General features: G+C 35.3%; 1 protein-coding gene across 1 annotated transcript in view; it reads left to right on the top strand.

Annotated features, from left to right (window-relative positions):
* Positions 1-14,294, top strand: part of LOC116170711 (protein big brother-like) — a 49,675-nt gene that overhangs the window by 27,450 nt on the left and 7,931 nt on the right. The window lies entirely within an intron of this gene.

Genomic DNA, 14,294 nt, shown 5'->3' with positions numbered 1-14,294 from the left:
ACTACCCAATTTGACGATATTTTAATAGATGAAGCTTACTAGTTTGTCTAATATTACTCAAGTGTTAACGATAACTGTTTCGGTGCAGATAATATATCCGGGAAAGGAACCCAGTCACTGTGTTCCCATATAAATACAATAGATAAAAGATGATGTAATAATCAATTTCGAATTTGCTAGGAATATGTGAAATAAACTAACAAAGATTAAGGTTACCAAAATCCCATTCACGTAAATACGAGAAAAATGTTTTTTTTTCAATTTCGATTTCCAAAATGGCCCTCCTTCGTAGGATAGATAGAAAAAATTGTTTAGTACAAAGTTTGTAGTAGATGGTGTAGGGTTTTATAAATGTTTTACTTTCAAAAATCGATGGGGTGGTTATCGAAAAATAATTTTTTTTTAATTTTTGGTCGATCGCTATTTTACTATTTGAAAAACTATGAAATAGTTATAAATATTTTAGAGAGTTGAAGGATAGTTTTGAAAATTTTTGTCCCTATGAAATAAGGGAGTTATGACGATTTTTCGGAAAACAAAAAAACGTCAATAATTTCGAAGCGGGGCACCAAATCAAAAAGTGGAACTAAGAAAAGTTGTTTGTTTTAATGAGTTCTAACTGCCGTTTTCGGGTGTAACGACTTAGTATTAACACTCTGTGTATAATGTAGACCAGGTATGAGCAATATATAATTTTTTATTTGTTGCAACAATGTGATGTCATAAAACATAAGCAGTTTTGTCTTCTTAACAAAGTAAGAATGGATGCAGCAGATTTTTGACAATAAATGCATTGTTTAGATATTATCATCTATTTATTTCCAAAAATATGCTGCATCCATGCCTACTTTGATAAGGCCACAAAACTGCCAATAAATTTGTTATTTACGTTCCGATTTCAAACGAATAGGTTATTTTAAGGATAGGGTGCTATTAAAAATTTGTGGGGTTTAGTGGTCTAGATATTTTTACTGCCGTCCTAAAGTGACAAAAACCCAGCGAAAATTTTATTCCTATTTTTATTTACAACTCGGCCAAATCAGTCTGGGACATTCGGTATACTACTCTGTACGATGGGAAACGGTCATTAAACCATCCACAAGCACCAGTCCAGCGAGCCCATGTAAACACAGACACTAACAAAATATAAGAAATAATAATTTTCAGGGCACGTTCAGCACCCGCGACATTAATTTTATTAAATTTGAGGAAACTCAGCAGCCTTGATCAACTCCACAATTAAAAGATGTATATTACATACAGAAAAAGCATGAGAACTCTTATATAGGTCGTAATATAGGCTCGATTAAACACAACATACAACATTTACAGATGAAACAAATTTATTCGATATAAATCAATCAAATACGCTGATTGGAAAAAAAGGCCAGAATACACGTACACCGCCACCCGCGATCGATTGAAACAATTAATTAAAGAAATATTAATGATCTTAAAGTGTTAATAATCCAAAATAAACAGTCAAACTACGAACAGAATGCACAAACACAAGATAGGGAAACTCGTATACCATTTTCAGTAGGGGAATTTTTTGGCACTCAGCTCCGATTCGGAAAGTCTGGTTCATATTCAATAGAAACCGATCTTTGAACTCGGTTAAATCGATTGGCGAAGGTTTCACCTTGTTGTCTCATTTCGTTCTCGAGTTAGACGAGGAACAAAACCATCCCATTTCCTAAAATTCCCCTAAAAAGCAACTGATGTAGCTTCTCGAACTGCGATTCTATGGCTGCACTTGATTCTCAATTTAGACGACATGGGGTTCGTTGTAATTAATGATTTATGTAGATTTGGATCTTTGATGGTGGAAAAAACCCTTTAATGGGTACTTAGAAAGGCTTATAAGCGAAAAATGCTCGATAAACACAACGCTCCAAATAACCAAAAATATGCGCAACTACCGCTGACTGCGATACACCAAAAACCTGCACCACCAAAAAAGCAGCGATTCATGTCTTGCTTTGATATTTAAAAGCCGATACCCTTCTTTTCAACTTTCCCAACCATCTCCTCCTTCTTATCAAAATTGTTATTTCGCGGTATTAGTCTGGGCAAAATAACATTTTCTACAAATAACCTGCACGTTAAGTTTAACGTTGGAGATACATCACAGGGTGTTCCTAAATGTGATGTAAATACGGAAGGGGCTAATTGTTTGGCTTATTTTATGACTAAAAGTTCACATAAACATAGGTCCGCGAACGCTTCATTACCTATCTACAGGGTGTTGTAGTTCTACCGTACACTTCACAATTTAAACCTTTCATTCGTCAACATATGCAAACACAAGGACAATTTACGTAAAATGTAATATCACGGATACGAAAAAACTGCAACATTCCAACAAGTTTCTAAACAAATCAGAAAAATTAAATCTCTGTTTCATAATGTCCCACTGGCTCACCGAAAAAAAGTTCAGGGGTAGAAAATGGAACAGGGCCCCCGAAAAAACAACACCCTTTAGATTCTCACTACCATTGACATGACCAATGACGTAAGCCCTTCAACGTAACTTATATTTCAAATTTGAGCAACATACCTCAAAAACTGACAAAGAAATTCCTGAAAATCTTAAAATTATGACATCCTGCAGGTCGGTAACAATGCGTTTGCGCACTTATGTTTATAATGAACTCTTAGTCATAAAATCAGCCAAAGGATTAGTCCGTTCCGTATTTACACCATATTTAGAAACACCCATAGCTGATGATGAGTGGACACATCAATAGAGATTGTAAATCTTTTGTTAATGACAATAACCTGAAAAAGATTTATATGTGTTTAACACTGAACTGTTTCGCACAATTTTGTGATTATCGTATCCACTTTTGGTATAGAAAACTATAAAATAAAAACATTGTTTCCTATGCAATGCAATAAAAAAATGGAAAAGGAAGCATCAAGCATTTAGAATATTTACAAAGATGTAGAAGGAAGTGATCCGCAAAGAAAGATGTTTACCAAACGTCAAAATCTATACTTAACAATCTCGAACAAACATAATGTCAGTTAAAATCAATCAACAATACTATAAGCTTATTATTCAAAGAGCCAGGTCAGACATATGCTAACAGCGTAAAATATTGTAACAAAACGTGCCCAAACTTGAATCGCCGTAGGGGGCATCATAAACACAAATACGGGGCCCCCTTTTTTTGATTTTTCACTTCGGCACCTTTTCATATGTCAATGCGTCTCCCCGTCGTGCGTTATATTGTTGACGCGACTAGAAACTGTCTGAAAGTAGGGAAATTTGCGTCCCGTCGCGGACCCACCCTTCGAAATGTTTAATAAGGGTAACATAAAATTTACTTCTAATGCGACAAATTCTATTTTCATAAAAAAAGCTTCGGCTCTCAATAAAGAGCGTTATTGAATCCTTAATAACGGGGGCATTTTCTTTCAACCCTTCGCTTTAATATAGACGAATTACTGTAAGCAAAGGGAGCTGATAATGGCATTCCGAGGGGCCGATCCAATAAAATAATTTAATTGAAATCAAAATATATCGGGAGGAGAACGAATGTAAAATGCGAACCCCTCGATGTTTTAAAATTAAAATTCTTAAGCGTTTGAATAATTTTCTGGTTTGTTTTCCGTTAAATAATTTAAGGCCGTGTAGATACGAACAGGTGCGTTCGAAATCGGATTAACGAAAAGATCGCAGGTTATATCGGCCTTTCAGGATTTAGAGCTGCGTGGGAGTTGGCGTAGTGAATAAACAGATTTGTGCGCGGAGGGTACAATGAATATGAAGCCGAAGGGCGGAATCATTGTAATTGGGAATAAATCTGTAATACATGTTTGTTTTGCTATCGGCAATTTTGCGCTCTGTCGCTTTTGGGAGGTTGTTACATGCAATTTAGATTCGATATGCTTTTGTACCTCTTGTAAATGAAATTGTCAACGAATGAATGAATTCATATTTATTTATCATTAAAGGAAATCTTTTGAATGGAATATTTGCATGCACCCTTAAGAAGTGACCATTTGGCATTTTATAAAAATATACTACAAAAATCCAGGGAGAATTATTTGTTTGTTCATTTTTTCAAAACTTTCATTGGCTATTGTTATTAATTTATGATTATTAATAAAGGTCACTTAGATTTTTGTGCAGTTTCTGATTTGGGTAAATCAGAATTCCTGTTAATTCTGTTCTGTTCAAAATGGATTTAAACTGCAATAGTAAATCCATAGCATGATCAAATAGTTTTTCATGGTTTCCTGAATAATTTTGCATGTTACTTTGAAATTTTCGTAAATAAGCATGAAGAATGGGAATCCTACCCCTTTTTTAGTGTACTTTCTCTTTAAAAAATATAAAGTGCACTTTTTCGCTCTTGATGTTTGTCTGTCTAAGTCACAAAGGCTCCGGAACTACACCACTTACAGACTTGGTATTGGTGTCATTCGATCAGAATAAAAATTATTTCATGTTTGTATTCTCGTTAAGGTATGAAAGGTCCATAAGGGCTATTAAAATCGAATAAACAAATTTGATAGTGCACTCTTTGCCTCTTGCTCGCAAGCGGCTTAACGATTCTTTAAAAATTCGATCAGGTCTAATCAATAGTCATCTCTTTTTGTGTTTTCTATTGGACGTCTAGTTTTTAAATTTTAAAGTCTCAAAAATGCCATCAGCAACAATGTTTTTAATTTAAAGGATTCTTGACGTTTTCAAGCAAGGGACTGTGTATATACATAGTCAGTGTTGCTTTCTCCTTGAAATTCTATAAAAGTCCCCCCAAAAAAAGTTTGTACTCAAGACGACATTTTGAAAAACAAAAGTTGTCAACTGTTTCAACAGGATGGGGCACCCACGCACAATGCCTTAATCGTGCGAGAATACCTATCTGATAAATTTCCTATAAAATGGAGAATATGTTCGGTAAGTATTCGCGCACGATTAGGGCATTATGTACGGGTGGGGCACCATCCTGTTGAAATTGAAACCAACATTTTCCAACTTTTTCTTGTGCGCCGTACATCGTTCTATTCGTCATTAAAAATGCTACTCAATACTGTATGTATGTATATATAAAAAAAGAAAATCAGAATAAAATTGATGATGATTACCCTGCACGAAACGATGTATTTAAAGTCTCTCATTGCAGTCGGGTCGGGCTCAATGAGAAAGTGTTTTTTTTAAATTTGTTATCTGTTCAAATAATATCAGACAAAAATATGAACAAAATCGGCAAATTTCGGTTTTTCTGGTAATATCTTCGGTATCAATTTTTAGTTCTCTTTTCAACACGCTTTAATTTCGCAATTTTAATCATCTTCGTAACTTCTACGGTTTCCGACAACCCTATGATAGACATCCGTATCTGGGACACAGTGTATACTGAGAAATCTTTAATTTTCATTCATGGCCAATTCTTCGAGGATGGTGCGTGTTTAAATTAAAACCAGAACGTGTAGATAATGATTAAAAGTATCTTGTATGACTACATGGAGACAGGGAAATTTTTCATAAGGAAGGAGAGGCACCCATTACAGGATTACTTATACCTAGTCCTCTATTCTTTATTCAGTCACTTCACCTCCAAGAAGGGATGGAGAAAAGATTGTTCGGATTGCCAAATTTAAGGGGCTAAATAGAACCTCAATCAATTTCAGTCATTATTCGTTATACAGGGCCCTGCAACAGTGTGTCTGTCTTTCCTAGCTCGTACCTGGTAGAAATATCAAAAAACCTTTTGTTTAAATGTCAACTATAGATGGTTGCGCATCTACAGAAATTATTCTTGATTGTACAGAGTGATTTTTAAAAATTACACGCTGTATATTTTTTAAGCTCTGCATGGGAATCTATTCACTATTTGGTTATTTTCAATGTTGCCAAATTATTAATTTTTTACGAATAATTCCCTATAAACCACCCTCACCTTGATAAATCGTATAGCGACTTTGATTTTAAAGTTAAGAAATACATTTGATCAATCATGTAAATCTGAATAAAAAGCAACACTTTGGTAATGAGAAAGTTGAATATAGTGATACTGGGTGTTCACAAAAAATAGTAACATTTCCATATTTCAAAGTGGCATAACTATTTTTTTAACAATGGAACAACCACTATTTTATTTTTCCATTCCATAGTTTTTTGTGTGCTCTTTAATTTTTATGAGGGATGTCCTGTATCAAAATCCCGTATTTTTTAGGTTATTCAATAATTTGAGAAAAATAGTTATCTACACATTAATTAATTACATGTTTATAAACAGGACTAGCCCGTGATAATAAAACACCAAAGAATGCCAGACAGTAAACAAGTGCCATAAATTTACGATTTGCTGCAAGTATAGTCCTAATAAGATTATTTAAAAATACTAGTTCATCTTTTTCGAAATTCGCCTTTTTAATTTATCTTATTTTCCTATGAAATATTTCGATTGAATTTTTTTTTACGGATGAAGTATAGGTACCTATACAATGTGCTCCTAAGATTCTCATACCACCAACCTACTTAATATAGAGTCTTTTTGTGCCTGAGGAAAATATGCATATTTTGGTGCAGAAATATTTAACGCATCCCACCATTGTAAAACATCATCAAGATGTTCTTGGCAAGAGGAATCATCAGCATACATACCAAATCTGAGCGGCGTTTCATTACTATAAATGTGGTTTTTACACCAAGAACGGCTCATTCAGATTCACTTTTGTATGTATTGTATATGAATCTTTCTGAGCGGGTCCATTTCAATCTGACCTGCTACAGAGCATGCTTACGATTAATTTTATGAAATGAATTATCTGCCTCAACAAGTAATAAACCTCATCCAGATCCAGATGAGCAGTTTTCTTAAAAAAGTCTGTGGTCATATGATAAACTCCGCCTTCCATTCCAGCTTTTACGCTTTTAAGCCACCACAAAGTTGATCCGCTCCACAAATTTCAGTTACGTCTTCTCCAGATGTAATGTAAGACTAAAGTCGCTATTGAACAATTGCGATTTTCACTTGTTGCATGGCGCAATAGCAAATCTGTCCATTGATCTAAGCTGCTTTCTCCTGGACCTCCACTACCATGAAGTTTTCTTGCAACTTTGTTGACATGGTCGCATGTCAGGGCATTGTAAACGTGAAATTTTATCAATACAGAGAATAATTTGCTCATTGGGTATATAACAGCAGAAGGATGCTTGTCTTGTAGTGCATTAACAACGACAAATTAACTCCGGGAAACCGATGATGATTGACTAGAAGCACTTGTGGCTGTTAAACTTGCAACGTAAAGCGAAAACACCAATAAACCACAATAATAGATTAAAATCTCGAACGCGTTTCAGCAGCAAGGCGGTCATCATCAGCGAACAACTCTCAACCGAGTAACCCGTAACTTTTGCTAATGAAATGGGTAAGGTTTAGATACAATATGTTTATGGTGGAATTTTAGACATTTATGAAAAATTTGCATTGGAACTATTTGTAAATCTTAAAAAGTGAGATTTTCACCCTTATTTTTGACCGGGGGCATAAATTAGTTCAGTAAAGTTGTCGAAAGTGATGATTTTGATTCAAAACAAAGGTGGTCTTTTGAGTCCATAATATAAATATATTACAGGATGCATGTTTTGAAGATATATTTATTTGTAAAGTAGTTACGAGTAGAAATAAAAAATAAAAATTGATTTGTCCAATTGAAGTTACTTTTTTGCTCGCTTTTTTGATCATTTAGAGTAAGTATATTTCCGTCGGACGGTGAACTTCATCAGAGATTATAAGTAAGCTGTTTTTTAGAAATGATTCTATTCCACTGTGCGTATTATTTTAAATGATCCAATCTAAACACGACAGTGCGCATAATATTCACGTATAAATCGCATGAAGTGCGGGATTAACTGGTCTTTGATGCTCCCTTTAAGATAATAAGATTATAAAAACAGAACAGACTTAGATGGGGGATTTCGGAACTAAACATACGTGAGCTTGCATCATTTCAATTTAAACACATCACGATCGCTTGAATATGCCAGCAACGAATAATTTAATAAATAATTGGCACTTAACTTCCTAGGTATTGTCGATAACAAAGAAGTCAGATCCTTTTATAGCAAATACTGACCGGTGCAGTGCAGCTATTGTACGCCCGAACAGGATGCAGAATTGCTGCAAATATCACTAATAATATAATGGATAATAGTGGAGTCGGACAGATGATTTATTAAGGGGTGGTACTTATTGAATTGTTGAATGTTTTCCTATTGAACATCGAGAGGCAACGATACGTATCATCTAATATTTAGACATTTCGATTATTTTTCTTTCCCATTGCGTATATTGGACAAGGCCGAGAAACAAAAAAAAAACTATATCAATTAGCCAACACAAATACCGGTCATTATCCGCGGCAGGACGCTTAATTTCGATTATTAAAATCTATTTTAGATCTTAAAGGTGATATTTTCGTGACTTTCTAAAATACTTCGGGCTAAAACTTTAATAATTATCGTTGTTTCTGTATGCCGCCTCGGCTTTGGTCAACGTTTTTGCTCTTCATGTCCTAATCCTTCATCAAGCTTGACGATTAATTAATTTTGGATTTTTCGCCGCAGTGACTTGATCGAAACGTACAAAATGCTTAGATGATGTTTTTTGTTGTCGAATATAACGCACGCGAGAGATCACTAACAAGCATCGAGGGTGGTATTCGTTGGGGGCGCGACCCTCGTAAATTAAAGAGCGCCCTCGCAATTCTAGACGCTACCGTTTCTACGGGTCAATCACTGCTATAGTCTCCCTTTTTAGTTTGGAAACAATGCCTTTATTGCCAACAAACTTTTTACAGCAGTTATTATAGTTCGCTCCGTGAAACATTCTTTTTTCGCAATTAATAATAAATTAGGTATATATAATAATCGCTGTGCGTTGTTAATGTATTTACAGCTTTGAAGCTTACATCATGAAAAGGCACTGGTAGTTTTGAGACATGTCAGTTTAAGACATGGATGAAATCCTCCCCCTTCGAAAAGAGGAGTTTGTAGTTGTACTTATGAATTAAGTATTTTAAGAAAAGAATTACAAACAGTACTTTTATTATACTTAATTAATCCACTTTGGTTCCTCACCATATCTCGACATTTGAATTTGTAGGAGTTTTTGGTCATTAGAAATTGTTGAGATTTTTATAGTAGTTTTTTAAACATTTAATACGTTTAACTCAGCTAGCAAAACGCCTCGGAACTGTAAATTATTATCTGCAAATTTGGTATGTGCATATACTGCAGAAAGAACAAAGTATGTTAATTTTGCTACTACCGGTTTAGCCTGAAATTGTGCGTACTATTTTTTTAAGTGAAACATCCAGTATACTTTGTACATCGCTTTTTACTTTTTGAATATGCAATAAATAACTATGTAACAAAATACCAATAACAAAGTTTCTGATTTAATGAAAAATACACTTTCCGAAATTTGGATCAATGGATTTCCTGAATATTACCATGGCATTCGAGGTGCCTGTAAACTAAGCCACGATAAAGCTATTGCGAGTTCAATTGTGGTTCAAAATGGTTCAATTTCAAACGTGAGTGAAATTTAAAACTTGCACCTTCAAGAGGCACAATACCTTGAAATAGATAGAATGGCGTAAGATCAAACCTTTCAGTAAAACTTGATACTTGAAACATGAAGAAGAATTGCTTGAATATGAAACTGATGGCATAATGGGAAGAGCAGGTTCTGTTATTATACAGGGTGACACTTTTAAAACTTTCAATGGGCGATATCGTTTTTTATATTAGAGGTATCACAAAATGGCCAAAACCGTTTCGGTAGAATCGAGGGGGAAGCAAAATGGTCGTATAAAGAAGGAACCAACTTCAACCTCGTACCCCCCGCCACCCCCATGCCTAAATTTTGAATTGTGACGTATCACTTGTGATACATCATTGGAAAGCTCTTAAAAAATGCTTTTCAGAAATACCAACACTGGTACATTTAAACTGCCCATTCACAATTTATTACACTAAAATTTGAACTCCGCAAATAAACAACTTTTATTTAATAAAATGTTCACCGTTTTGTTCTAAACAATACCACAAACGGTTTTCAAATTCATTTCTAACATTTTTAAACACTTCCCTGGAAAGTGAACGGCACTCCCTGACTATCCGGTAGCGAAGATCTTTTATGGAAGCTGGTTCAGTTTTGTACACAACCGATTTTAAATGACCCCAAAGAAAGAAATCCAATGGTGTCAGATCTGGAGATCGTGCTGGCCATTCTATAGGACCTCTTCGTCCTATCCACTGTCCCGGAAATTTCTCATCTAAAAATTCACGAACAGCCATAGAGTAATGAGGAGGAGTCCCATCTTGTTGAAAATGTATGAAATCGTCAATCAAATTCATGTTTCCGTCAATTGGATTTATTTGATTCTCTATTTCATGCGTGATGAGAGGCTCGACGGTATTTTGTAGCATGTTTAGGTAAGTATCTCCAGTTAAATTTCCTTCGATAAATAGAGGACCAATTTTTTGGGGCCGTTGAGTATGCCCCTCACGAAAAAGATGAGGATTTTTATCGTCCCAATACCGGCAGTTATGTTTGTTCACATTTCCATTTAAAAAGAATGTACATTCATCACTAAAACAAATGTTTTTCACCAGTTCCGGATTATTTTGAATATTCTCGGTCATTATTTCACAAAATTGGATTCTTCGATCGGAGTCGTCTTCGGTTAGTTCCTGTACAATCTGCATCTTATAAGGGTAGAATTTGTGCACCTTAAGAGTTCATCGTACAGTTTCTCGCGAAAGTCCGGTCATAGTCGCTGCTTTTCGAATAGATGATGTTGGGTTTGCACCAAAATGACTTAAAACTTCAATCTGAGTAGCTTCATCCATTATTCTTGGTCCGTCTCTTTTCTTATTTTCCACTGACCCAGTTTCTTCAAATTTAGTCACTAACATTGCAACATAAGTGTGACTGACACGTCGTTCTGGGTGTCGGGCATTAAAAACAGCTGCTGTTCTAAATGCAGATCGCGCTTCAGAACCATAGATGAAAATAATTTCAACTCTTTCGGCTAACGTGTACACCATTATGAAATCTTTAGTTAAATTCAAAATTTGTAATTTTCTTGCCAAGAAATACTAAAAACGAGACTAAAATAATAATAACCGATCAACAAATAAAGCAATAGAAAATTATTATTTACTAAAAATTGCTGTCATTGTTTTTCCAAAGCATCACTAGATCTAAGAAATTTTTTTTTATTTCAAACACTGACAAATTCATCAAATACTCAAATTACTCATTTTTATTACATAAATTGTGAATGGACAGTTTAAATGCGCACCAGTGTATGGTATTTCTGAAAATCATTTTTTAAAAGCTTTCCAATGATGTATCACAAGTGATACGTCACAATTCAAAATTTAGGCATGGGGGTGGCGGGGGTACGAGGTTGAAGTTGGTTCCTTCTTTATACGACCATTTTGCTACTTTTTTTGGACACTGCATTAATGCTTAGATTTTGTTTAATTTAATTTAGATGTATGGAGGCAGATTTCTTATCTATAGATTTTTTAAAATGTTCACCAGAGATTCTTCTAGTAAAGGCAAACATATCGCATACTTTAAACATCAGGTGTGTGCATGCGCAGACTACGCAGTCTTAAGTTTCTTATTTATAAGAATATTTATGCCATAACTTATTTTCATTTGTACACACAAACCGGAAGTACTGATGAATTCATGGCGAAAACTGTTTTCATTTTTAAAAACTTGCCTGCCAAAAATTCCCATTGTTCAGGCTTTAGCGAGGCGGGTAGAGGCGCAAATTTTAGTGATAGCTTACATGTAACTTTTGCCTTGAGCCGGACCTGCTTCGTCGTGCCTTTTCATGCGCCCGAAGTGGGTCACGTGTGCGTCCACTCGAACGCACCCTCCTCGACCGTGTCGTTCTTTCTCCCTCCAGAATATAAGGGAGACTCTTGGTTGGGAGGTTCGATGTTCTAAGTTAACATTTTCGCTCTTCACTCCGTCAATTGTGGTCCGATCGAGCCTCTTTTTTCTTTGGCCTACGGAAGAAGAACTGTGCTTTCAGGGAATGCCGAAATCGAATGATGCTGTTTAACCTCGTGAGGGGGCGATGTAGTCGACGAGCGAAAAATAAACGACACCCCTCGTTTGACTCATTCGAAAGCACATAGACAAGGATGTTTAAAAAAAGGTGGCTCGTTGGAGGAATTACACGTCCCCCAAATTTGGGTCAACTTTTTAGGGAATGCGTTGGAAAGACGGATCAATTTTTAGCACTTTGCTGTTGAAATTTTTGTGCGTATTTTGCGCTTTTTGTTTTGTCCAGTTGGCCCTAAGTGGCTACCACTAACACTACCTAAAATCGAGATTTCGACAGTCAGGAAAGTAACACCACCTCTCCATGAGCAAATTCGAGCCGGATACGAAAAAAATTATTTTGCGCTCCAGGCTGCAAACCGGTTGCCGGTCAGCGGCCAGCTCTTGATCGCCCTTCTATATAGTTAGCAACGAGGCTTCAACGGAAATTCTCAAAATTTTGAACCATTTTCAGTTTACCAGTCCAAATTGTATTAGTTTATCAGAGAAGCTCCATAAATTTTCTTCAATTGGTCAAAGAATATCCGTTCTTTGTAGTCCCCGCGTCCCCCATAGGTTCCAAGAGTATATTCATCCCTATAGAAAAGTGTCTCACCGTATATGTATCCCTGGAAATTCGTTCACACTTCTGTAACAAATTGGCCCCCGGAACATTTGCGTTCGGAATTTTACCTCTGTAATAGTTTCCCCCTCAAAAAACGTTCCCCAAATATTAATATTCATATATATAACTTTTTAATACAAAACTAGTCGGAAACTAAGGGGGATGATATTTTATAGTGGGATAAAGCTATTCCATTTAACAGAAATTTGCCAATTTGAAGGGAATTTGGGAAATGGAAAAGTGCATGAGAGGAAACTCGTCGAAAGGAGAACGAAGAACATAAGTTAAACAATGACATAAGTGAACCTTAACAGGATGACCGAGGAAAAAGTTTTGGGTGTGCGACGTGAATTTGATGATAGGGGGAGAAGGGTTAAAAGAAACTTACGGGGAGTGTTATGTATTCGCTGGACAAAAGGTTGTAGACTTTTATTCTATTGACAAATTACCAATTTACAAAATTACAGAGCTTATATCTCTATGACAACGTCAGCGCATCTTTACACAATTATTATGAATAGCTTAAATACATATCAGGATTCAGGAAGGATCAATTGCAACAATATTTGTGGCTGATTTTGTTTAAAACTCTCATGCTGGGAATAATCTTGGTCTCGGAAGAACAAAGCTATGATAAATTGGTAAGATTTTAATGATCTTTCTTCTAATATAATATGGAGAGCGTATTGACTGATTTTTACACACATTTTTTTATGCAGTTCAACTAAAATTACTGCAGGGTGATGAATGGGTGTCTAATCGGCTAATCTACCCTGTCTAAATAGTAGCAGTAGAAAAAGCGTTAAATGTTAATAAACGAGTTCTGGAGGAAATTAAATGTACTTTCGAGATTAAGTATAACTGTACAGTAGGTAAATTACTTTTCATTTTTTATGTGTTCCACATCTGCTCTCCTTGACGCTCATTTTTATCCTTCGCATTAAAAGCTCTAAGTTAACGATCGGCGTAGCTATAAAAATAACGTTATTGTACTACCAGATAGTAATTGTTTCGTAAAACAGACTTAGTACATTGTTAACAGTCTAAGAATTTATTGAAGCGAGCATAAAAAATCCTCCCTTATATTTATTTACTTAACTCTCTACTAATCCACATAATCCTAAAAAAGACGCCGCTCGTAAAAAAAACGTCTAGCGCCATAATTGTTTATGTAAACCCTCCTATTAAAATATCCAAAAAGATTCTAAAGTATCATCCTTAAATAAAATAGGTGCATAAAAAACGCTTGTAAAGCTACGCCGACGGTTACGTTGTCGTGCACCAATAGGATTAAACCATTGATACTGTTGACAATATCACATCTTGATAAACTTTTTGAAATTTAATCCGTGTCGAATGTTATCTCATCCTGCAAGATCGCTTTAGTAAATATATGAACCGTGTAACATGGAAATTATGCACCGGAACTGATGTTTGCTTTGGCTACCTGAATTTTGAAGAAAAAAAAGGTATAATGGCGTTTGATTATATACCTAATAGATCGTTTCTTCTTGTTTTCTCACAAGTTTGCAGATTTATTTACAATGTATCCACTTGATTTGAAATCTACACCG

This window comes from Photinus pyralis, unplaced genomic scaffold, assembly GCF_008802855.1.
Source record: "Photinus pyralis isolate 1611_PpyrPB1 unplaced genomic scaffold, Ppyr1.3 Ppyr1.4_LG5, whole genome shotgun sequence".
Classification (NCBI taxonomy): Eukaryota; Metazoa; Arthropoda; class Insecta; order Coleoptera; family Lampyridae; genus Photinus; species Photinus pyralis.
Note: the sequence above shows the minus strand (reverse complement) of the source record. Positions and strands in the feature narration are given on the sequence as shown.